Source organism: Rattus norvegicus, chromosome 1 (genome assembly GCF_021556685.1).
Source record: "Rattus norvegicus strain SHRSP/BbbUtx chromosome 1, alternate assembly SHRSP_T2T, whole genome shotgun sequence".
Lineage (NCBI taxonomy): Eukaryota > Metazoa > Chordata > Mammalia > Rodentia > Muridae > Rattus > Rattus norvegicus.
Genome location: NC_141534.1, coordinates 127,996,658 through 128,021,883, shown reverse-complemented (window position 1 = coordinate 128,021,883; position 25,226 = coordinate 127,996,658). Strand labels below are relative to the sequence as shown.

Here is a 25,226-nt window from a genome sequence, read left to right as displayed (position 1 = left end):
CCTCAATATGCATATTACACCATTGAGGTGTTAGCACCTTTCCAGGCAGCTGGCTAAAATGTTTTCAGTGAAGAGAACAGCACCCCAAAGTACACCATTGCTCAAAGTAGCATGTCAATGTGCCCTAACGTGTAGTATCTGTCCAGACTGCCCATGGCAACACACAAACTACTTTTTTCTTACTTGAGTGTTAATCTTACCTTCTGGAATCTATTTGAATTCAGGTGACATGGTCTACAGGGTTTGTTTTGTGAAGGACAAGTAGTTGTCATTATCCAATGAGCTAAAGTACACAAGTGTTTGTGGCAAAGCCCCACATCTGTCCTATGTGTAAACACACTTGGCTTAATCAGCCTTGAAGTAGAACAGCATCTCTACCTCTTCTCTATTTTAAGAAATTTAATGATACTCAAGTAGATGCTGTTACATGGTAATTTAGTAAGATTTCACTATATTATTCAAGTAGTGATAAGAGACTATTATGATATTTCAGTCTCTAATATTTCAATTATTAAAAGACTTATCTGAATCAATTTTAATTTAAGCTCCATTTTAAATTTAAGTATAAATTTACATTAATATTTTATTGTCTTAGAACAGTATATATATATATATATTGCTCTCATATATTTGATCTCATTAATAATAATGGAATTTTCATTGACAGAGTTGAAACATAGCAATGAAACTGTGTATATAATTATGTTTAGGTACTCAAACATGTGATTCATTAAAACCACCATTGGCTCCTTCAAATACACTATGAGGATCATAGTTTGTTTATATCTCATTATGGCTACAAAGCCAATCTTTAGGCTCTCTGATGACTCAAGTCACACTGAAAATAGTGTAGTCCCTATATTTCTTCTAATAAGTTATGATATGTAAGCGAAGAAGCAGTCAAAGTTTGACTATCCTCATATGTGTATATAAGTTTTTTTTAAAAAAAACTTCAATCAGATTTTCAGTGACCTCATTTTAATAGCCATTTGCCATGTGACTGATATCATCGTGAGAGCAATTGATTCAGGACCATGAGGAAGATCTAAATAAAGTCTGTATTATCAAACCAAGAGATCAGTATAGAACATGAAAATGTGGGGGGAATGCTGCATATTGGGATAGGAAAGCTTTTCCCAGAAGTAAGAATAAAAATATATTTTATTTTATTTTTGTATCATTTCATCATGCTATTTTATTTGTTGATAAAAATATGTAGCAATATAAGAATTGTACTAGTAAGAAATCATTATGCCATACTTCATTAATGGCTGTTATTCATTCTTATGAAAGACCGAAGAGTTAATAATTAAATAATATATTTGTGACAGAAAAATTAACATTAGAAAATAGGTTTAGTAATTTGGACAGACCTGAAAATACTGGCCTACTCATGGTTACATTCAGACTTCACATCAAACCAAAAATCAGGCACTCTTACCTTTTCCTTGTGTAATTCTGAACCTGATTTGAAATTAGTAATAAATGAATGGACTATCCTTCAGGTGCTCATTTGTCTCCCATAGTCTTTCATTCCAAAATCTAGGTTAGTGCATATTATCTTTTGTGAATCTATATTCTCTGAATTGAGTTATTTCTCCTTGAAATGACATTTCCTGTACTAGGGGAACTGAATTCACTTCCACTGTTAAAGGAGCTCATGAACTTACTTGTTTGTAAGGCTTCTTAAACTTGCATAATTTATATAATAGTAAATAATTATTATAGTATTGGTGGCTGCTCATGTTGAACTGCTGCCAATTATGGCAGAGAATATCTAGGTCTGCAGCTCTCCCAAATTATCACCATTGTTGGGTGGAAGTTTTGTAAGCTCAGTGGTACAGTAAGCAGGAGATTAGAGCAAATATTTTCAATTTATGGATGCTGTGCTTAGGATGAACAAGCCTTTCAGGACTCTCTAGGAGAAGATAAATAACAAGAAAATCTGTCAATTTGAAAATAAATATTTTTAAAATTAGCTATTTACTTTTTGTAATTATAAAATAATTGCATAATTAATCCCTGCAACGTCCTCTTCTAAATATTTCTATACATTTCTCCTTGCTTTCAAATCCATGAACTCTTTCACATAAATTGCAGTTGCATATATATAACTCACTACATATAACTATGTAACTATGTAACTATGTATCTGTCCACTACTACTTTTGTATGTATTTTTTTCCTTTTCTTTTTTCTTTTTTTGGAGCTGAGGATCGAACCCAGGGCCTTGCGCTTGCTAGGCAAGCGTTCTACCACTGAGCTAAATCCCCAACCACTTTTGTATATTTTTAGGACTGACAATTTGGTATATAAAAACTAATTTTATGCGTATTTGCTACTATAAAATATTTTATTGAATAAGTTATTAATTCATTTTACATTAGGATAGTAGCTTCCCACCTTTTCCACCCTAGTCCATCCATCTCACCTCAACTCTGCCCCGATCAACCCCTCTGCCCCTTCTCTCTAGAAAAGGGAAGGCAACTCATGGACTACAAGTAGTCTTCCATTTCAAGCCACAGCAAGACTAGGGCCAACTTCTTCCAGTGAAGCTAGATAATGCACCCTAAATAAGAGATTCCATTTCTTTTCTTTTCTTCAACCTTCTAGATGACATATACTTTTCCCAGCATTATTCGTGTTACTTCATATGAAAGAAAGCTTTCACTATCACAGATATTGCTATTGGCACTTCTTTAAACTTACTGCTTACAGTTTAGAGAACTCAAGCTAGCACTAGAGTACTTCATACTTTTCACATGTATATTTTTCAGTTAATTATTTGATACCTGACCTCCCCTTATTCTTCCTCTGTACCCATAGGAAACTGGAATTTTTCTAACATCCTCTACTAGGGTAGGAGGCTATGGGAACATACCAAGTTAGCTCCATCTACAGTTGAGGACATAGAGGGTATTATCTCCATTTCAATAAATTCTATGGATGCACACCATAGAGACTATTGTTTCATAAAAATTTTTGCCAGCATAATTGCATCATTTCTCTCTTTTCTTTTTGTTCTTCAAATGTGAATATTGTTAAAATTGCACCTCTAAGGCATATTTCTACCAGTAGTTAATACCTATCTAAATTGGACCCAAGAGCTGCTTAGAAAGAGGTCAATAATGCATCATACTAAAACAAGCTAATATCATATGGTTAGTTAATTCAGTGAACTAAAAGTCATCACCACTTTCATAAAACATAATCTCTAACTGCCCTACCATTTCTACCCTTATACTACAAAATATTGGAAAGCTAGGAACAGCAAGGAATGCAACAGGTTATATTTATATATTCATTCTATGTTTTTTGTATGCCTGTGTATGTATCAATAATAATTAAGGTGTGATAATGAATTTGATAGTGGAGTAAGAAGACCACAGCAAGAGTTTGAGAGACAGAAATGTGACAATTATGTAACATACTATTCTTGTTTTAACTCCCTATATACTTGAAATTTAAAAAAAATAGCAAAAGGACAAAAAGTATAGGATGAGATAGTAGATTTTATATAGAAATGACTGAAACTAATTATAAATATGTATAAAAACATTTGTTAAAACAGTGAATATAAGAATTAACTATCAACAAATCAAGTTATATTTGGTACTGGAATTGAATAAATTTAAATGAACAAAAATTATCTCGAAAGGTACAAGAATCAGTAATTTTTCAAAATTTAGAAAAAAAAGAATTATACTGTCCTCTCACCGATTACTGGATATTTTCCTCATGGCAATTAGTGTAGCAAATGAACCAAGAGTATTTCTAGAGCAGAAAAACTAAACTATATCTAGTTTTTAAAAAAAATCATGTTGTTTCTGCAGAAATAGTAAAACAGAAAAATGTAAATTTAATATATGGCTAGAAAACAGGCTAATGTAGGAAAACAAAAAATTAATTGAATTTAACATTCAAGAAATGAATAATTGAAAACAAAAGAGAAAAAGAGATAACTAATAATTGAAATGGAAGAGTAAAAGATCCATGAATTATTATATGTCCAGCAAGGTGTGGTGACGGTGTCTTTAGTGAATTCTTATCAGAACTTAGTGGAGAACTTCCTCATTGTCCATGTCTGAGATCATTATGCTACCACCCTACTAATTATTTTTCAGCTGTACTACAAAAGTTAAGTCCAAAAGCATTGTTGTCTTTGTTTAGCTTTCTAATTTTAGGTATATATAAAGAGGTTCAACTTAAATACACCCTTTGTTCTGTTGAATCAGAAATTAAATTTCATATCATGTTTACATTTCTCAAATGCTTTGAAAATTATACTTTCTACTGAAAATCTTAGAAGAGTTTATGATTTATTGATGGCTGTGGGTATTTTGGACTGAGGAGAGTTCTCATTTTCAAAATTCCATCATGGACCATGAGGATATGGATCAGGTTACTTAGAATAAGTAATAAAAAATAACAAGAAGGCGTGTGGCATGGCATCATAATACCAAAATTTGTTGGCTAGTCGAATACACTACTGAGCTCTACAACCAGTAACAAACTGTTTCAACGAAAATGTCCTGGGATTTGATTAAGATAGACACTGCATGTTGACCTTGCCTTAAAACATATTATAGACCCTTCACTCACCCATATTCATATATACAAATACATTTAACTGTTCATTTTGGAGCACCTAATTCTGTTTCTTTATTATTTATTTAAACAAATACCATATCTGTATTTTCTAGGGTATACAACTAATTTGCTACATGTTTTATGCAACTCCTACGAAAGTGAAAATAGTTTGGTGAATAGCTTAGAATAAATAGGTCATCAATCACAAAGGTAAGGTGTCTTCGTATATGTGAATGATATATGAATGGTATCTTTCTTGCTTGGAAAGGACAGTTTGGTGAAAATATGGGAAGGACTACAAGAATGTAAATGAATAAAACAAAATGGAATTTGAGTTTGGGAAGAGCAATGATTTTATTCTTGAAAGGAGGAAAAAGACAAGTAGTTGAACATATTTGTACAAATTAGTGGAGATTACAGGGGGACATTTTACTTGGTGTTAACATTTTTCTTTTTAACATAGTAGGGAGTTGATAGCAAAGAAATGGACAATACAGATTGTGGCAACATACAACAATAAGATGAGGTCACCTGGAGAGTGGCTAGGAGCTATAGAAACCACAGAATAGCTGTCTTTTCCTTTATCATGTTCATTGTTTGTGACTGACTTGTGCCTGGGAATAGCACATTAGTAACAGAATTAGCAATGTGTCTACTGTTGCGGGTACTGAGAATTTTATGTAATGTTGAATGCCATCCTACAGAGTCACTTGTGCTGTAAGGTAAAAGCCATAGCATAAACTTTGTGAGGCTATTTGGTATTGCCTCTAATGTAGTATGTATAGGTGAGAAAAGAGGAAAAAGGTAAATGTCAGTTATTGTTCTTTACAGGTCTGGGATCAAATGGATAAGAGGAGCCAGATTAGGCTAGCAATACAGAGATTATCATGTGACATCCCAAAATCAGAATGCCACTGAAAACCTGTAGCACTACATTTAAGTCTCTGAAACAATAATAAAGATAATTCAACACTGAAATTACAGAATCCTACAACATGGCGTATTCTTATTAACATTTGTATTTGCATACATAAAAGTATGTATAGTTAATGACCAACTTCTGAATCCATCAGCAGTTGTATATTTCTCAAATATATGTTGTATATATGCATTTATTTAGGTCTGAAATATTTCTTTTATCTCTCCAAACAATGCTATAGAATACTTCCACATATTTTAGTATATAAGTTCTTCATCACGCTGTGGGACCTTTCACCTTCTACCATGCACTTTACTGTTCCTCTTGAGGTGTCGTCTTATTACTAATCACTGTGTATTCTTACTTTGCATTTTTTTGGATACAGCTTCTTTGTCATATATAGAAGTCGGTTTTTACAGCAGAGATGCTGTTCCTCTGAAACATATTTTTGTTACCTCTGTGTCTTCTCTGAGCATTATGTGTTGAGTAATTTTTTTCTTTTATCATTCAATTGACATTGGGAATAGAGCACTGTCAGTTACATTTTTACGATTAGATTATTTTAATGGTCTATTAAAGTGAAGCTATTTTGCTGATGGTGAGTGTAACACTAATTTAAAAGTTGTATTTAAAGTTCAGATAATAATTACACTGGCTCAAAAAACTGGCAGCTGTAAGTCCTTTTTCTCAAGGCCAATTATTTCCCTTAGACATATTTTACTCAGGAAAAGTGACGAGGTAAGTCATAATACAGACAGTACTCTATACCGTGATGAGCAGAAACAGAAACCCGGAAGTTAGGGATACAAGGACAGTGATTGCAGCAATCCTGTCAGCTTTGCTAGAACTATGTCAAACAGCTGTGCAAGCTTCATAACTTTCTCTCTTTCCAGTGGCTATGGCTGTGCCTGTTACTTATTTATAAGATCAAATACACATAGGAATAAGTTGACTCAGGTAGCAACACTCTTGCCTTTAATTGAGAGCACCTGTATTTATTCTTGGGGGTCCACGTTTGTTGAGATTGCAGTTCTTTCTATAGGGTCTCCATTCTCCTCAGCTTCTTCCACCTAGAGCCTTCTGGACACAGGAACTGAGGAGTAGTCTGGTACAGGATCCTTCCAGTTTCTATCTGCTCCTGGAGCTGACCCTGTGACAGAGCTCTCTTTGTACCTGAGATCCTGCTGGAAGAAAGCCTATCTCCAGGAGGGCTGACGCACAGGCTTTCAGGAGGGTAAAGCCACTGTCAGAGATAGCAAGTCCAACTGACACCAGAGATAACCAGATTGTGAGTGGTAATTTCAGGAACCTAACAACAGAAACCAAGGCTACTTGGCATCATCAGAACGCAGTTCTCCCACCAAAGCAAATACTGTGTTTCCCAACACACTGAAAAAGCAAGATTTAGATTTCACCAGAGGAATCCTGTCCCTGACTGCTCTTAAGTTCCTGTGTACAGAGGGCTCTAGCCATATTCCACTTGGGCCAGGAATGTGAACAGAAGTGGTGGTCTACCCTGTACTCTCAAGATTGTCCACACTTCTTAGAGTCCTGCACTTTCCCCAGGGGATCTGATTACAGAGAGCTGTGGGACTGGTCATATCTGGGAAAAGATGGGAACTTGACATATTTTTATTGTTTGTTATCACACACACACACACACACACACACACACACACACACACAAAGAGAGAGAGAGAGAGAGAGAGAGAGAGACTCCCACCCTCCCACATGCACTCCCGCACCCCTAAAGAGACAAATATAAAATTTGAGTACATACACTGTGAAAAATCCAATTTTTCTGTATTATAAAATTGAAACAGAAGATTTGAGAAACTTCTTAAGAATTTTATGTGAAAGCAATTAATACCTGGAAACCAAAGAGAAAAGTGTTAAAAATTAATAATCGAAAAGGAAGGAAAAAGGCCCATATTTTACCATACCAATGGCTAAGTGTGGTGACTATGTCTTCAGTGAAAGCTTATCAGAACTTGGTGGAGAAAAACCTCCTTAGTGCCTGAGTCTGATATCACCATATTTTGGAAATTTTAACATAAGTTAAATGACAGGTAGTAAATATTATTTTTGATCCTTTAATTTATCTCAAATAATTTCTTACTGATGTGTACTGTCATATCCCAATAATTTTTATCAACTTTAATTAATTTATTCAATCATTTATTTATATCCTATGTACTGTCCCTATCCGGTTCCCCTTCACCTAGTCCCTCCCTTTATCTCCCTCCCCTTCTCATTTGAGAGGTTAGAGTCCTCCCACAATGTGCACCCTGAAAGGGATGGGATTCTCTTTATGCAACAGAGTCAAATAACCTGCACCTCTGGGAGCTCTCAGGCTGAGCCACCTACCAAAGAACCTACAAGGAATGAGGCCCTGGCACACATATAGAAAACATGCAGCTCTGTCTCCATGTTGTGCTCTTCCCATAAATGTAGTGGAGGCTCTCCCTAAAGCTGTAGCCTGACTATGGTATCTGATCTCCAACAGGACTATCTTGTCTATTGTTTTTACAGAGGAAATGTGATTGGAGTACATTGATCTTCTTCTCATTTTCTGGACAATTTCACTGGTACTGGATTTCTGGTGGTTTTGTACAAATTTTATAATTATGTTGATAATAAGAACAAGAGCATAACACACATGGTGGCTTTGATGCTTAATCTACCCAATCTTCACATTGCTTGTGAATACTGCACTCATACTAATGTTAAAAAGATTTGTCTAGTAATTTGGAAGTTTCTAAATCTGATATAGATCTGACTAATTATATGGAAATGATTTACTGTTCAAGTGTTCATATTTTACAATTAATCAATAAATGATTCCTAAACATTTACTTTCTATTTTAGGTTCCTGATGCAGGGTCTCTGCATGCTCCTTACGGTGAGCTCAGACTCAGGGAATGAGGTGCTTTTTCTCCACTAAGTTCTGAGAAACTTTCATTGAAGACACAGTCAAACACCTAGTCATGGTATAGTAAATCGTGGGCCTCTTTTCTCTTCGCTTTATAATTTGTTGAGCATTTTACCTTTGGTTTCCAATTATTAACAGTTTTCACATAAAATCCATTAAATCTTTTGTTTTCCTCCTATACTAACATCTTTCTTAGGCATATTTTCAAACCACATTTTTGTGTATGCCTTACTCATTTTATAGAAACAACATGATGTTATTTCCAACTAGATATAGTTTGTTCTCTCCTTAGAAATACTCACTTTTCATTTTCTACCCTATTTGCTCTAAGGATATGCCTAGGAAATGTTTGTGAAGTGGCATCCACTGTATATTTTTCTTTTTAATTTGTTGAACGTTAGTGATCCTTTTCAGATTGTATTACTTCCTTCTATGTAATTATGAAATTTCAGTACAGTACATGATTTTTTTTTAGTTCTTGAGTTTAACTTCCTTAATAAATATGTTTTTATACATTTACATAATGAGTTTTGGTCATATTCATCTCAATCCTTCTGTTTCTTCCTACATTCTCTTATTCTGAATCTCTGCCAAGTCCTCTGGCTGTATCTTTTTTAATGAATGTGAGAATTTAATGAAAGGCTAGTGTGTTTTCCACATCTCTATAGCTAAAACTCTTTCTGTTTACTCATAATTCTAGTTTTTAATGAATTAGCTCTTCATTAATTGTTATTGTTACATATATACATCTATACAAAGCCAAAATACATATTGTGTATAAATAAAACCCCTGAATCAGTTGACGTTCCCAGCTTAAAAAAATGAAGCAATGTAGTTAATTTCCATTACATTTTATTTAAATGGCAATAAGGTCCTCTATATTTCATGGCCACACTAATCAAATTTTGTAATGCTGGTTTACAATGTGAGGCATAGTTTACTTCATTTTAACCTGGAAATGAGTCCAATTAATTTGGTACTAGCTATTGATATGATGTCTAAGTCAGTAGACATTATTTTATTTTATTTTTCTTGAATATTTTATGCATTTACATTTCAAATTTTCTCCCCTTTCTCCCTCTCCCATACCCCCTCTCTTTGCTTCTCTGAGGATGTCCCCACTCCCACTCACCAACTCCCATCTCAATGCCCTGGCATTCCCCTAGAGTGGGGGAAATGTGCCTTTGGAGGACCAAAGTCTTTTCCTCCTACTGATGCTGGACAGTGCCATCCTCTCATACATATGTGACTAGAGTCATGAGTACCTCCGTAGTACTCCATTGTGTAAATGTATCACATTTCCTGTATCCATTTCTCTGTTGTGGGACATCTGGGCTCTTTTCATCTTCTGGATATCATAAATAAGGCTACTATGAACATAGTGGAGCATGTGTCCTTATTATATGTTGGAGCATCTTATGGGTGTATTCCCAACAGTGGCATAGCTGGGTCCTCAGTTATTACTATGTCCAGTTTTCTGAGGAACCACCAGACTGATTTCCAGAATAGTTGTACCAGCTTGCAATCCCACCAACAATGGAGAAATGTTCCTATTCCTCCACATCCTCACCAGAATCTACTGTCATGTGATTTTTTTTAACTTAGCCATTCTGACTGGTGTGAGGTGGAATCTCAGGATTGTTTTGATTTGCATTCCCCTTATGACTAGGGATGTTGAACATTACTTTATGTGCTTCTCAGCCATTAGGTATTCCTCAGTTGAGAATTCTTTGTTTAGCTCTGTACCCCGTTTTAATAGGGTTATTTAATTCTCTGGAGTCTAACATCTTACACATTTAATGATACATTGCCAGGCTGGCCATTGTCTTTCAAATTCATCATAGCTAAATTTACAGTTGAGTACTTTTCTCTCTTAATAGCTTCCTTTATAACACCTCTCTGCTCTTTGAAAGATAGCACTCAGGGACCAGGCATTATCAGGGGTAGTTACTGTACAAATTTCTATAATTCCATTTTTAAAAGAAATGTTTCAGCAATAGGAATTTAACTGCAAAATATTGAAAGTATCCAAGAGTCCGTAATAGACTATGTGCTTAAGGTAGTCTCCCGGACCCACAAATTCAAATGAATTTTTCCTGATTATAGTGTTTTCCTTTCTTTTTCTTTTTTTTAAATAGGCATAGCTCCTTGTTTGTATATTGTTTTCTAAAGTATTTGTAATTTCATGTAAATTTTCTAAATTCATTAGATAGCTAGGAATAAATATAAATTAATGATTCCCTTTTAATGTTGACCATCCTTAGTGTTTTCACATACTCATTTGTATATTTTCTTCTTTAATACTCTTAGAAATGCTTTGTAGAAATGACTATTGAGCATTACTAATTTTTTTCTTTAAGAATATCATACTTGTGGAATATTAGACTTTTCCAATGTGATATAAAATTAGATGCTTCTATTTATCGAGTTATGCTTTTATTAATTCATGTTATATATATATATATATATATATATATATATAGGGAATATCATTTTTACTTCATTTTACTTATCTATTCTGCTGTGATTGCTCTTTCATATCTCATCAATTTATTGCAATATGATCCATGAGTGGGATCATACTGAGAAATTAAGAAAACCAAGGGGAGCATTTGAATAGAGGTATTAATGTGACCAAACGTATTAGTTTTGTGTGTATACTCCCCTTTGTTTTTTGGGGCATCCTCTTCACTCAGTAGTTCATTTATTCGTGTCATAATAAGTGTTTGAATATATACTTCCTTTTACAGAATGTATATTTTGTAGTAATTTCAACATTTAATTTTTCTGTAATTTCTGACTCCATCTTACTAATTATTTTTCACCAATATACCAAAAACTAATTCATAATATTTTGCTTTCTTTGCAGGGTTTTCAAGTTTTTTGGTATGTGTTGTTCTATGGACAATTTTAATATATGTTTTGTGTTATTGAGCCAAGAATTACATTTTCTTATTTCCTTCACTTCTTCCAATTTAAAAATTTCGGTGACTACTGCAAATCTCAAAAGCGTTTTAGATTCATTGGTACATGCACCCAAGTGTGTGAGCATGTGTATTTGTGTGTGTTTGTGTGTGTGTGTGTGTTTGTGTGTGTGTGTGTGTGTGTGTGTTTCTCCCTGTCTTGTGTGTGATTTACGGTAAGGAGAATGCTCATTCATGTAATGTTTGTCATGGAATATGGGGATATAGATTTTGACTTGTAGCATTTTCAAAGCAAAATAATATGAGGGAATGATAGCATGGCATTTTAATTCCAAATTTATTCTGCAAGTCCAATGAGCTGCTAAGCTATAAGATCTATGAAAATCTCAAACTCAGTGATAATAAGCTAGAATTCAGTTGAGCTAGAGACCTAATGGTGTCCTTGTAATCATACACCTGTTTATATTTAACAGAGCCCTCACTCACCCATGGTCATATACACAAATATTTATATCTATATCTATCTACATCTATCTATCTATCTATCTATCTATCTATCTATCTATCTATCTATCTATCTATCTATGAGTTAATTTAAAGCACCCAATTTTACTTAACTAACTTCTTTTTAGCCATATACCACATCATCTTCAAACTAATTTGGCCTTAGTTTTGAAAGATGATTGAAAATTCAAGTTCTCCAGCTTTAAGTTTCTATTTTATTATTGTGTTAATTTTGTCTCTCTTATGGCAGTTCCTTATGAAGTTTATATTTGGTTGACCATAAGACAAAAATTAATCTGTCTTTTCTCTGGATATAACATTTTTATTCTTTAATAGATTTGAAAATTATTTCCTTTTTCAAGTCAATGAATTAGAAGATTTAAAAATAGATATGCATGTTTTTAAAAATCTTAAATACATGTTTATTGCTTTCAGTATACTCATCTTCACTCATTCATATGCTTTCGTTTAATTTGTGTCATTTATTTCTAATACAGGGTCTGACTATGCTGTGCAATATTGTTGCAACTCAAGCATTAAAGCCATGCTTTCTCTCAGCATACTGAGATTCTAACACTGGAGATTACAACCAAGAAATTCTGGTATTGTAAAGCCATTTGCTTTATCATTTCTTTATTGATTGTAGATTGCTCATGAAAAATAATTAGACTGAACTTTATATTTTTCTACAATCTACATTTCTTTTGATTACTGCATGTTTAATTTTACAAAAGGTCTTATGCCCTTTCACAAAATCGAAGATTTTTCTTGTTAGATTTAAACACCAGACATCTAATAACCAGAAATGTACAATATTTATTTCCCCCCACTTAAAAAATAAATGAAAAGGTAAGGAAAGCACATGGATGTTCCTAGGTATGATTGAGGAGAACATTTACTGTAGATAAAAGGGAGAGCATAGTCAGAGGCAGACACATCTGGGAGAGTCCAGAGAATTCAGGATCCTGAGCCATGTGAGGAGAGAGGGAAAGGGAATAGAATCAGGAGAAAGGAGGACCAGGTGAAGGAACCAGGCAGCAAAAATGACAACAAGGGGCAGGCAACCAAATGTTAGGATTTTATAGAGCCTCTGACTGAATGTCACCCCAGTACCTCAGCTGAAGAGTTCTTGGTAAAGGGCTGGGTATGCCAGCTAAACTTTTAACAGGTAAGGACTAAAAGTTACTGACAGAACCTGAAGGCCTCTCTATTTTGATGTTACAGTTGTCTCAGCCATTTGCCTTAGCATTGAACTCAACACTCACCAACTGCTTTGAGACATTGAGGACAATGTGAAATGGAAAAGGCAAGGGTGGGTATTGTCAGTTACTATGTAACATAGAGTAACGATGTGCCCATGTGCTGCTTCTATATATAAAGTATCATATTTGTCATTTATTTTCATTACGCACGAGTTTCTAGCACTTCAATTTAATTTAATCCTTTGAATATCAAATGAATCTCGTGGAATGATTTTGAAAGTGGAATTTCATTTATAAATCATCTCTCATTTACTTGTTAAGTAGTAGCCTCATCTTTAAATGATTTACATTAAACTCAAGAGAATATATATGTGTGTATATATATATATATATATGTGTGTGTGTGTGTGTGTTCCTATGTATACATATATATGCATATATGTCTATATAACATAATTTATATCAAATTTATAAACATGCATATATATGTACACATGCACACACACAATTATCTTTGCTTAAGTACAAATTGCTGAGTTTGTTAGGTGACAAACTTATATTTGTGTTTAGGATTGAGTCCTTCATATGTAATAAAGGATTTATCCTAAGAAGTCACTGATTCTCCCTCTTATCATCATTAATTATCCATAGAGGTCTTCAGTTAGAACCATGGCCTGTGAGGTTTCTGCCATCCATATTGTCAGGAGACCTTGTAGTGTAAAGTTTTTAATCTCCTTTAGGCATCTCTACTGTTGATATTTTTAAATCCATCTTCACTATCATAAATAAGAGACCCTTTCTCACAGCAGATATCCTGTTACTCTGTATCTAACATTTTTCTTCCACCTCATGCACAATGTTTTCTAATTTTTGTGTTCATTGCACACAACATAGTGCCGTATTCCTTTCATTTTATATAGTTGTGGAATTCTGTACTGCACTCCAGCTGCTATAAAGTGAATTATTTTGCTGAAAGTGAGGTCGTCACTAATTTCTTGGGACAACAATTGATATCTTAAATGCAGCATTCCAAAAGTGACAGTGGTAAGAACTCCTGCCAGATTTACGACCTCACTATCTATAGAAAGTTGGGCATAATTTCTCTCTTTTGCCATGGCATAAATCTACCTTACTAACAAGAAAAAAATGTAAACAATTTAGGTGTGTCCTGGAACCACAAAGCTTCGAATCCCCTGGTAAGGGCTAAGATTCGCAAAATGTTGACACTTAAGGAAAGATGATATCAGGATGTTTACCTAGAGTTGTTATCAGTAGTTTTCACTTCAATACAGCATGGTGATAACATTTGAAATGTAAATAATAAATACCCAATTTAATAAAGATGGGAAAAAAGTATTAGCTCTAAAAAAAGAAAAAGAAATAGATGAAGTATAAAGATGAATGACATCAGAGAGGTTATAGCATTTTGATATAGAAAATTTTAAACAAGTGGTTATTGGATAACTGAATGATTTTAAGAACTTTGGCAGTTGCCTGGGCAGTGTGTGGCTTGGTCATACATCAGTGTTTTCTGTGATTCTTTATTTATACTACATGTCTGAGGCTCACAGGGAAACAGCACTGACAGTTTTATATTTTCCAATATTCAGTCCAGTATTAAGACAAATAAAATGGAAACATGAGTAGGAGCTCATATTAAAACCTCAGGGACATAGTTTAAGAAGATTGGAAGTTGAATGTTTATATAAATTAAGCAGTCCTTGTGGTTATTTAATAAATATGAGTGTGTTAATTTTTCTTTTTATATCAAAATTTTCAAGGCCGAAGAGTTTGCTCCTTTAGGAAAATTCTTGACGTGCAGATATAAGGACCTGACATTTGTATATAAAATATATATAAATATCATGACATACTAGTATAGGAAGTACCCTCAGTAAATAAGGGAAATTAGTGGAAAGGTTTGTTGTCCAGGTGAGGTAGCTTAAGGTTGAGCAGTGCTCACCTGAAAGGAGAACTGGAAGTGAAAAGGGCAGGGGCAAGAGAAAAATGGAGCCAAGACAGTGTTCTGATCAAGTCTCAAACTTTAATATTCAACACAGATTATATAAAGAGAGAGACCACAAAGTCCATAGCTAGAACAGTAACATGGTTGTAGTAACAGTACTGCATTAAACCTAAGTTTCTATATCTTTGCAGTTAGTAAACCCGAACCAAGGCTGCAGCTTGTCAACTCTGACCCAAATCAAGGCTGCTTCTTGTTATCTCCTGGACATCGTGGCTGCAGTTTGTTAACTCTGGCACATCAAGGCCACAGCTTGTTAACTCTGGAGCCTTAAATTTTACAGCTCCAGTCAAGGCAGAAGTTTCTGCTCAGGTTGATAAGGTGTATTACTACAGGTTTGCTTCTGCCTGTAGTGGGTATTTTCACAGTTTCCCTAGCCTGCCAGGCTGAGGTGGTCACAAGCTGACCTCGATAGCTTGGTAAATTTTAGTGCATTGAGAACACTTTATCACCTAATCTAGATTTATTAGACATTTGTATTTACCAGTATTTAAAGTATTTCGTGAGCATGACAAAACTTGTGAACACATGAATTCCCATTTACATGCGCATGACTTCTGCCAGACTAAGCCAGCTAATATTCCTCAATGGCTAGGGGCAGAACTCATGAAGTTGAATTCCTGTCCGAGCTATTGAAATGGTGCTTGATTTGAGAGAATGGAGTTCCTTTAGTAATTTTTGCCCTGAGAAGTTACATATTCTTATGTAGAATGTCAGTTATTTAAGCATTATGCACTAAATTGTTTCATTTGGTGCATAGAAGAAAGAATGATTGCATGGAGCTCAGATACAATAGTGCTACAAGGGATAGGGGAGAATTAAAAAAAGCATATATATTAACTATTTATTTACTTATTAATTTATATACATATATATATGTGTGTGTATATATATATATATATATATATATATATATATATATATATATATATATATATATAGTTCCCTTTCTCTTGGTCCCTTAGAAAAACACGGCCCCTCCACTCTCCTCCTTCCTTCTCCCCAGAGAGGGAGGACACCCCTGGGCATGATCATTGTCACTGCAGGCCTAGGTCCATCTCCTCCCAAAGAAGAGGTTGGACTAGGCAGCCTCATTACAGGAAGAGGATTCACAGGCAGGCAACAGTGTCAGGGATATCCTCTGCTCTAGTTTTTGCAATAGACACACACACACACACACACACACACACTCACACACACACACAACACAACTACCCGCGGCCCAGGTTAGTTGACCCTATTGATCTGGGGGAATCCCTGTCCTGTCCAGGTTCCTCAATATTCCTACAGTTCTTCCACAAGACTTCCCAAGTATCATCTGATGTTTGGCTATGGTTTCTGCATCTATTTTGGTCAGATGATAGGGGGAGAATATCCTTGTTTTTAATAGCTGAGTTATATTCCATTGTGAAAATTAACCACATTTTCTTTACTTATTCTTCACTTAAGGGACATTTGAATTGTTTTTAGTTTCTGGCAATTATGAATAAAGCTGCTATGAACATAGGAGAACATGGTATGGTTCGAGCATTTTCAGGCTATATGTCCAGAAGTAGTATAGATGGATATTGAGTTAGAACTATTTACAATATTCTGAGAAACAGCAAACTTCATTTGTATAGTACATTTCTGTGAATGTTACAATCAATTTTGTAAGTTCATATGTGTGTTTTTACTTGGATGGTAGGACTATTTGGAAACTTAGAAGCCAGAAAACATACAGCTATGAAAGGAAAAGAAATTCCAATGGAAAGAAAACCTAATATATGGGGGCCCAGGAAACACATAACTTTGAGTTGGGACAGGTTCCAGTATAAGTGAATCCTGAGATTCATGAGGTCAGAAACCTTAGAAATCTGAGGTAGGACAGTGTCTCAGTGCTAGGGCTTCTTGAGATACAGGAGTCCAAAACAACATCCCTGAGAGGAAGCCTTCTCAGCAGAGGCCTTGCAGCTTCTAGGGTAGAGTATCTCCAATTGGGCTGAGGAGCTCAGGGGCCTCAGCCACACTCCTTTTCTTTTCTTTCTTCTCTTCATTGGTTCTTTCTTCTTGGCTTCTTCCAACAAAAGTGATACTAGACAGGAAGTCTAGTAGAAGAGCTTAGCCAATGAGTCTTTCTTCCCAGACATGCCTCCATGTAAAAGATATTTAACCTCATAACAACTTTGAGAAGTGGGGTATGATTTTACTCATCCACTTTCTGCCATGACAATAAATGTCATAAAACCGTGGACTGCCTCTTTTCATCAGTATCCACCATGGGGAGCCATGGAGACGGCATTTGCATATAGAGCCACTGTCTTTTCTCCTGTAGAAGGCCTCTCTGCTCCTAGATACAGATGCCATCAAGCTCAAGCCTGCAACCACAGACAATCCACAGACTCCTCACTGGACCAGCTGGAGCTCCTCCTTTTCCCCGGACCCCTGACCCTTGCCAGATCCAGACCCAGGCTCTAACTCCATTCTCAGCTGGTCCATGACATCCCACTGTGCCTGGGTGTCTGAGAGCCTGGGAACCAAATGGCCCTCGCCTCCTTGTAGGCCTGGGGACTCCCAAGCCAGTTCCTGCTGTCTCTTGCCACAGACTGAGTTTTCTCACCCCTCAAATGGTGACTCCAGGCTTCACTACAGCCTGACACCCTCTATATGACAACATGGGGTGAGCAGGGTCACTTCCCCTGACCTGCCTCCCTGAGCAGCTGTGTCCTTTGGCAGAATAGACAGGGGACATTAACAACCCTACAGGTGTTGGTGGTTTTTTTTTTTTTTTTTTCAGAGATGGGCTTCCTGCTCACCTGTTTAGAGATTTTGTGTTTGGGGTGTGAGGGGAAATCATGGCTTGGTAAAATTTCATGTTCAAGGATTAGTAGATTTTTTTCACCCACTTTTTCTGGCACTGGGCCTAGTGGTTATGGTGGGAAATACTTTCTGCCTGCAGCTAGCTTTTGTTGAAGCACCATCTCTGGGGAACTGCTTGTTGGGATAAGGCTAGAGATTTGGTGCTTCCCTGTGGATAGCTTCTCTGAGACAAATCTTGCAGTGGTGTTTCACAAGAGCCACGAAAGAGTTACCACCAAGGACAATGCTCATGATGGCAGTAGGCTGAGGTAGGATAGTGTCCCCACTGTGGACAGATCCTGAGGAGCAGCCATTTCTGAGGCAGGAAGGTGATACGCTACCATGCATAGCTTCTGTGACAGCTGCAGGCTGAGAAGATGTCAGGATGCCATTATTCTGACAGCTCCTGACGATACTTCTCACTGCAGCAGAAGGCTAGGGCAGAAACGAGGGCCTGGTCAATTTTGTGGCTTGTCACTTACGAAGTACACCAGAGCCTTGATAGTGTGGTGTGCTGCTCAGGGACTGGGACATGTATGTCCGTCTCCTTTCGGGAAGTCATTCTATTGTTTATGTGTTCTATCCTCATTGGATCTTAATTTTTTCTCTAAAATACCTCTTAAATTATATACCATGCTAATTGGTAATATTGCTTTATTGGGGTTATAACCCATCATACCTTTATTTAATACAATGAATATATAGAAGAGCACTCTAACAGAAATAAAGTTCTGATTAATGTCATAACTCATGAACATAACCATAGTATCTGGAAATCTGAAAACTGCAGAAAGAGCAGTATGTTCTACTTGGAAGCCCACAGTTACAATCAAAAGGGCACAGACAGAAAAGGAGGCTTTCTTGTGAATAGCCAGTGTAAATGCCATGAAGTCAGGTACATGCTAAGCGCCAGGTACCACAAGCTGTTTTTGTCTGTTGTTAATTGGATCCAGAGCCCAAGGTAAAGTCCATTTCTTCTTACTGTATCTGTTAACTTTCTTTAATTGTGCTATAGCATATAGTAAGTAAGAATATCAGACTGTAACTACACATCTAATGAAGATCTCCAGGGTTGGACTTTTTATTTCCTTTCTTCGGATACTCCTCCTCCTCCTCCTCCTCCTCCTCCTCCTCCTCTTACTCCTCCTCCTCTCCCTCCTCCTCCTCCTCCTCCTTCTTCTTCTCCCACCTCCTCTTCTCCTTCAAAAAACATCACTGCTTTGGTCAGGGTTGAAAAGTGTTTCCTCGAGGTTTATTCCAACAACTCTAAGCAGGATTTTAGAAGTCCTGTATTCAATGCCATATACCTAGTTAAAAATCCTGCAGAAGAACTTATATGCTGGGTCACCCCAGCAACTCTCACCTGAGAAGAGACTTCTTTGACATTCCCTAGTACCTGTGGAATTGGCAGTCACTTAGAACCTCCAATAACTAGGAGAAATAGGATGATTTTTTCCCACAGACCAGTGGGTTCGATAATGGCTATGTAGAGATTTCTTATGCCGAATTCTGGGAGGAGACTTTTACCTGGGACAGGAGATCAATGATGAAGTCTATCTTCCTGGGTTACTAGGCAAAAGGAAATTTTGCTGTAGATAAAGCTGTAAAGGTCAGTGTGGATAGTCCTGCCAGTTCTGACTACTTTCTCTTCGCACTCTATCTTGGATTTTGGTCCATGTACAAATAGTTAAATGTGGCCATTTGAGAATATGCTGTCTGTAGGAAGGAGAACTTGTTCAAATTTCTCTATTGTTTTAAATAATCTATCAGCATCTATCACCCCAAGACCTGGATCCCATTGAAGTCTTATAGTAACAGGTAAAGAATGACTTAGAAAAGTAAAAGATACAACTTGAATCCTGACTTTGCTAAAGATCAATGGAAAGTCCCTGAGCCAGCATGTAGATATTACTCTTATTTCTGTTCAAGTGTATGAAGGTGTTCATCAAAAACTTTTCAACAATGAAACTGCTAGAATTACAGAAAAGCTTCAATAAACAAATAACTCTCACAGCCTGGCCTTCATTTTCACTGGATATGAGGACAGATTGCATCAGTGTGTGAGCTGTGGAAGCAGATAAACTGAGCAATTTATCCTCATTTGCCCCTTTGGACATAGTCTTCATAAATGGAGACAATAGATGGTAATCAATTTCTGATTAATCATCTCATATGAGTTATAATAAACACAGTTCCATCACCATAGAAAATACCTATTGCTATTAAATACTAGAAGAAAGTAGAGATGGGAAAATCATTGCTGAGGGAATTATTAAAAAGAAATAATTGATATCCACTTGACTGAGACTGATAGAGTAGGGCTCACTGCTGACTTAAAAAAAAGCAAGTAATAAGCAAGGATCTGGAGGCAGACATGGATTTATAGTTAGTTTGAATGAACTCTTTGGATTTCTTTAAAGTTGGAAAGGCTTTAGCAGATTTGTGAAGTTATACCAGCCTTCAGAGATTATCTGGAAACTGAGATTGATTCCTGTGGGAGGGAAAGGAAAGAATAAGCCTAGCAGCCATGCTATGGGTGATATATGAAGTCAAATATAGGAAGTTCTTATGAAAAATAACTCAAGACAGAAAATACTTTTGTAATGGACTATTGTATGGGTTTAAACATAAGGATTTCATAGAAGATGAAGACAAGCTAATCTCTGGTCAGTGTAAATATGCTTCTATATTAATCAGTGTTTCATTCTCTTTTATGAAAGAAGTGGTATGGGTGGAAATAATCTGCATAAGTAGAATCTCCTCCAGGATTCTGGTATCATGGGTTGCAGGCTGAAGGTGAAACTAAGATAGCAGTAGAAAAATGCAGCCATCCTGCTACCCCAGGGATATTACATAACAGTTTTAGCACTGGAGAACAGCAACTCCTTTGTCATTCTCTTTGGGTATGATGGAGAAAAATGAGTCAGACATACTAAAACCATCATTGTTAGTAAAGTCCAGGAATTCTCTGTAGAAGAACTAGTGCCTCCTGTCAAGGATAGCATACTTAATAGTGATGAGAGGAAGAAATAATATATCCTAAGATCAAATGCTGTGTTAAATATTGATTATATTTGAATTAATGTCCCCTTCACTTTGGACTCCTGATATTAGCTGATGCTTTCACAGAAGAGTTGACTCTGGGTGATTCAAGTGTTTTACTAGTGTTATTTCAGAAGTTCTATTATTACATATAGTGTAATGGCTCTGATATTTGCATCATTGTTCTAACCATATATTATATAATATCATTTTATTTCTCTGTAACTTCATTATGTAGTCTTTCCATATTTTAAAGTTTTGGAGACTCATTAAATAGACACGAAAATGCATTCAAAGTATCATGCATTGATGATTATTTTACAAATGGTGCAAAGGAAAGGAGATTTTGTTAATAGGTATAGAAAAGATAAAAGTAGATATTTGTTTGAACCACATTGTGCACTGGAAATTCTAGGGCTAGCAGTAAGTTACTTCATTAGTAGTTATTGACCACAGAAAACCTAACAGTGTCTGAAACAGCAAAGGTGTTTGTAGCATATGTTGGTTCTATTAAGGAACTGAATGAAAATGTCCTACTATTGAGGAAATTGATTGCTCTGCCTATGGGACTTGAGCAATGCAATCTTTTTTGCTATCAGTGGCTTGGTGACTTCAAATTTACTAGTAGGTCTATTTGTCTAGAAGTTTCTGTTTCTTTTCAGTTATTCACCATTTTTGGCTTTGGCAATCTTTTTACATCCTTTTCTGCAGAAATCTCTGAGGATTGAACTGAGAGAATCGTTAAGGACATCTCATTTAGCTGCAAGTACTCCAAGGGTTCATTCTTGACATATTGTACAGTTGTGAGATTTTATGTTATTTCCTATCTACTACAAGTAGAAGCTTTGTTGATGATTTTTGAAAAATATGCTTATTTATGGGAGTCAATTTATTACTGGATTACTTTAGGAAAATAATACTATCAGGTTTTCCACTAGGCTCCTGTCACATCTATTATCAGGTTTTTTGTCATATTAACAATGTTCTTTATTATTTCTTCTTTATGGATTACATCATAAAGGCATAAAAATGAATGATTACTTCAATGAATTTTGTGCAAGGAGTTCATGAGGCATATCACGATTATAGGTTGTGTCATTTGTAACTGGGTAGTATTGATGATTTCTTCTTTCTACCAGTTATATGTAGAGTATCTCCCAATACCAGGACTTCTAGTCAGCAATAGTGAAGCTTCTAGTTTATCACCAGCTCAGTTTCTCTGTATCTCATATCATAAATAAGCTACATTTCTATTAACAGAACTCGCAGTTAAGGTGTATAGAGTAGCAGATATCCTAGGTTGTAGCCTTTGATTGCTGTAGAGTCTATGAGACCACATTAATGAAAGAATTAAGAAATAACACATTTCCAGTACTGAACAATTTACTTGGTGGCCTAAGTGTTTGATTGAGGACTGTCCCCTTTTATAAGATGAATTCATTAAATTCCATTCCTTAATGTACCAATTTTAGGAACATTTAAGTATTTTTCATGGTTCATATATGAACACATATGCTAACTATTTCTTACATCATTTCATCTTTCACCCACAGCTCCTATCATATGTCATATTTGATTTCAAATTCTAGGCATATTGTTATGCATTTTCTAACCATGTAATATTATTATATATATGATGACTAATGGATTCAAGAAGTGTTGATCACACATACACACACACAAACATATGCATTATGTTTTGTGTGTTTGTGTGTGTGTGTGTGTTTGTTTGCCCACTTGTATGTGTCTGTTTAATGCTGAATACTTCAGATATTGTGTCCGTTCAAAGGCTCATTCTAGAACAAGATCGATTCTCAATTTCTTAAAACCCATTGATATCTATAGATGTTCAGGAAGCCTTTTAATTTTCCCCATATCTCCAATGACACTTAATCTTGGAGTCTCGTCATATCATTCATTTTAGCAATGTTAATGATGGAAATTTCATGGATACAGCTTCTCTGTCATATACAGAACACATACAGGTGTTTCTCATTAGCAGGCATACTATTCCTTTGGATTTACATTTTTCCATCTCTTCCACAATAATTTTTATTTGAGTGCTGATGATGCTTTTAAATTTAACAATTGACATTAGGCATACCACAGTCAGTTGAATTTTGACCCTTGGTATAATGTAATGGTCTCGTTCTGCTACAAAATGAAGCTATTTTGCTGATGGCAAGTGTTATACTAATCTGCAGGTATATTTAGAATGTGATTATATTTAACACTGATTCAGAAAATTGGTCACTGTAGGTTCTTTTCCAGTATTGATTATCTTACTGACTTTGGATAGTTTGCTAAGTTTGTAGTGTTTGGCATAATTTATTTCCTTGACCATATAATAAAACTACTGATTATTGCACACAATACATTCTATCTTGAACAATTTCTGTGTTCCTTTGAATCACTAATCTCTATCACCATGGTGAGGGCTGTTATTAGGCAAATGATAATTGAGGGAAGTTAGTAAAATATTGATGTTTACATATGTGTCTTGTAGCACACTTATCCTTAGTGTTCACTTCAACATAGTATGGTGGTAAGAAGTAAAGAAAATATAAAGATAACAGACATAGGGGACTCTTCTTTTGACTTTAATATTGTAAGGAATCTCAAATCGACTTTATTGGCAATGACAGTAAATGTGACTATTTTGTTAGAAACTTGTCTGTCTTACATGTGTTACAGAATGTAGAGGAAAGTCCTCTGTGCTTCTCTTATTCTATTACTTTGCGACTCACAACAGAATAGCACAAAATATTCTCATTTCCTGAAACTTTAGAGAGACAACATTTAAAATTTAGGACTAGCTCAGAGACACTATTCAGTGTTGTGGCACAAAGGTATTTCTGGAATATATAGAATGTATATTCTTGTGGTCCTTGAATTATCTTCAATGGGTTACTTTTTCATTTAAGCACAAATATCCCTGGGCCTGATTATGGCCTTCTGAGTTTATTTGTAGAATACACCAGTAAAAGTCAATGCTGAGTGCTTTGGGCATGAAATCCCATGCCATGGAGTTAAGATTCTTGAGTTTTGCTGGCCAGTCAACCTACATTATTTAGTCAGTTTTAGTGAATATAATGGTATCAAATGAACCAAAGGTAGTAGGCACAACAGTAGAGTTGCACACATGAGCTGCAAACAGTTGAATCTGCATATACAAGACTTGTACCAGACCAAGGTAGCTAAAATGTAAACATGGCTTGGGCAATCCTCATGAGGTCCCATTCCTATTTTATTTATCCTTGGCATTTGATGGTCTGCTGGAGAAGGGAGACTGTGTTTTCTTCAGTAATGTTTGGCCTCAGTAGATATCCAGCTTTCATTAGAGATCCATATATCCTTGATCAGGTACATAGCCCTAAATCAACAAGTTGGTAGTAAGAAGACAGTGAGACTAGCTCCACCAACCTATAGTTTGATTGCTTAGGACTTTCTGAAATGATTTTCTTTTACAATGAAGAGTTTCTTTATGAGCGGAGAAGACTAAATTTATCTTTGCATATTCAGACAAATATTTATACATTGTTGCTAGATTAAAATATTATACAATATTTTGTTATATTGCATTGTATTGTGACTATATTGGATTAATAAATTTAAGGTTAGAATTCTCCATTTTGCATAACTTCAGTAGCATCAAGTAGTTAACTAGCTTTCCAGTAGTAGTCATTGCCTTCCTCTGTTTGAACAGGCTATAAATGCAATTAGAGTAGCATTGGACGTCACACAGTTATGTGTTGTACCACTGCACACTTAAGGTTATTGTGCTATGTTGTTTATGATATGGTTTATAGCCATCATAACTATGTATGACTTTTAATTTTCTTTTTAATTTGGAAGTTGCACATTATTTCTGTTGGTCTGTTTGTTTGTTGAAGGTTTATAGCCACATACTTCTTTTTTATATTTCTTTCATTTATTCACTTTACATCCCTATTGCTGCCCAGCACTTACCAGTTCCCCCTCGAAGACCACTCACTCCTGTCTTTAAGTGGGAGGTTCCTCCTGTGGAGTCAACCCACCCTGGCTCCTTAAGTCATTAGTTCTTTCTCTAGAAGCCCCAATAGGTTCAGATAATTTGGCTTTGCTGGTGTTCTTTTGGTGTCCCTATCCTCTCCAGTTTCTTCAATATTTTCTCAAACTTTTTCACAAGTGTTTTTGTTTGATCTAATATTTGGCTGTGGGAGTCTGCATCTATTTTGGTCAGCTGTTTGGTGGAGCCTCTCAGAGAACAGTT

At 35.6% G+C, this 25,226-nt stretch overlaps 1 protein-coding gene across 1 annotated transcript in view; it reads left to right on the top strand.

Moving 5' to 3' along the window:
• The window catches only part of LOC102546835 (uncharacterized), a 479,532-nt gene that overhangs the window by 241,755 nt on the left and 212,551 nt on the right, over positions 1-25,226 (top strand). Inside the window, exons 42-46 of the mRNA XM_087601102.1 lie at positions 4,704-8,097; positions 8,378-8,499; positions 11,311-11,327; positions 12,367-12,471; positions 13,094-13,181. The gene's annotated coding sequence lies outside the window, so the exon portion shown is untranslated. The remainder of the gene's footprint in view (positions 1-4,703; positions 8,098-8,377; positions 8,500-11,310; positions 11,328-12,366; positions 12,472-13,093; positions 13,182-25,226) is intronic.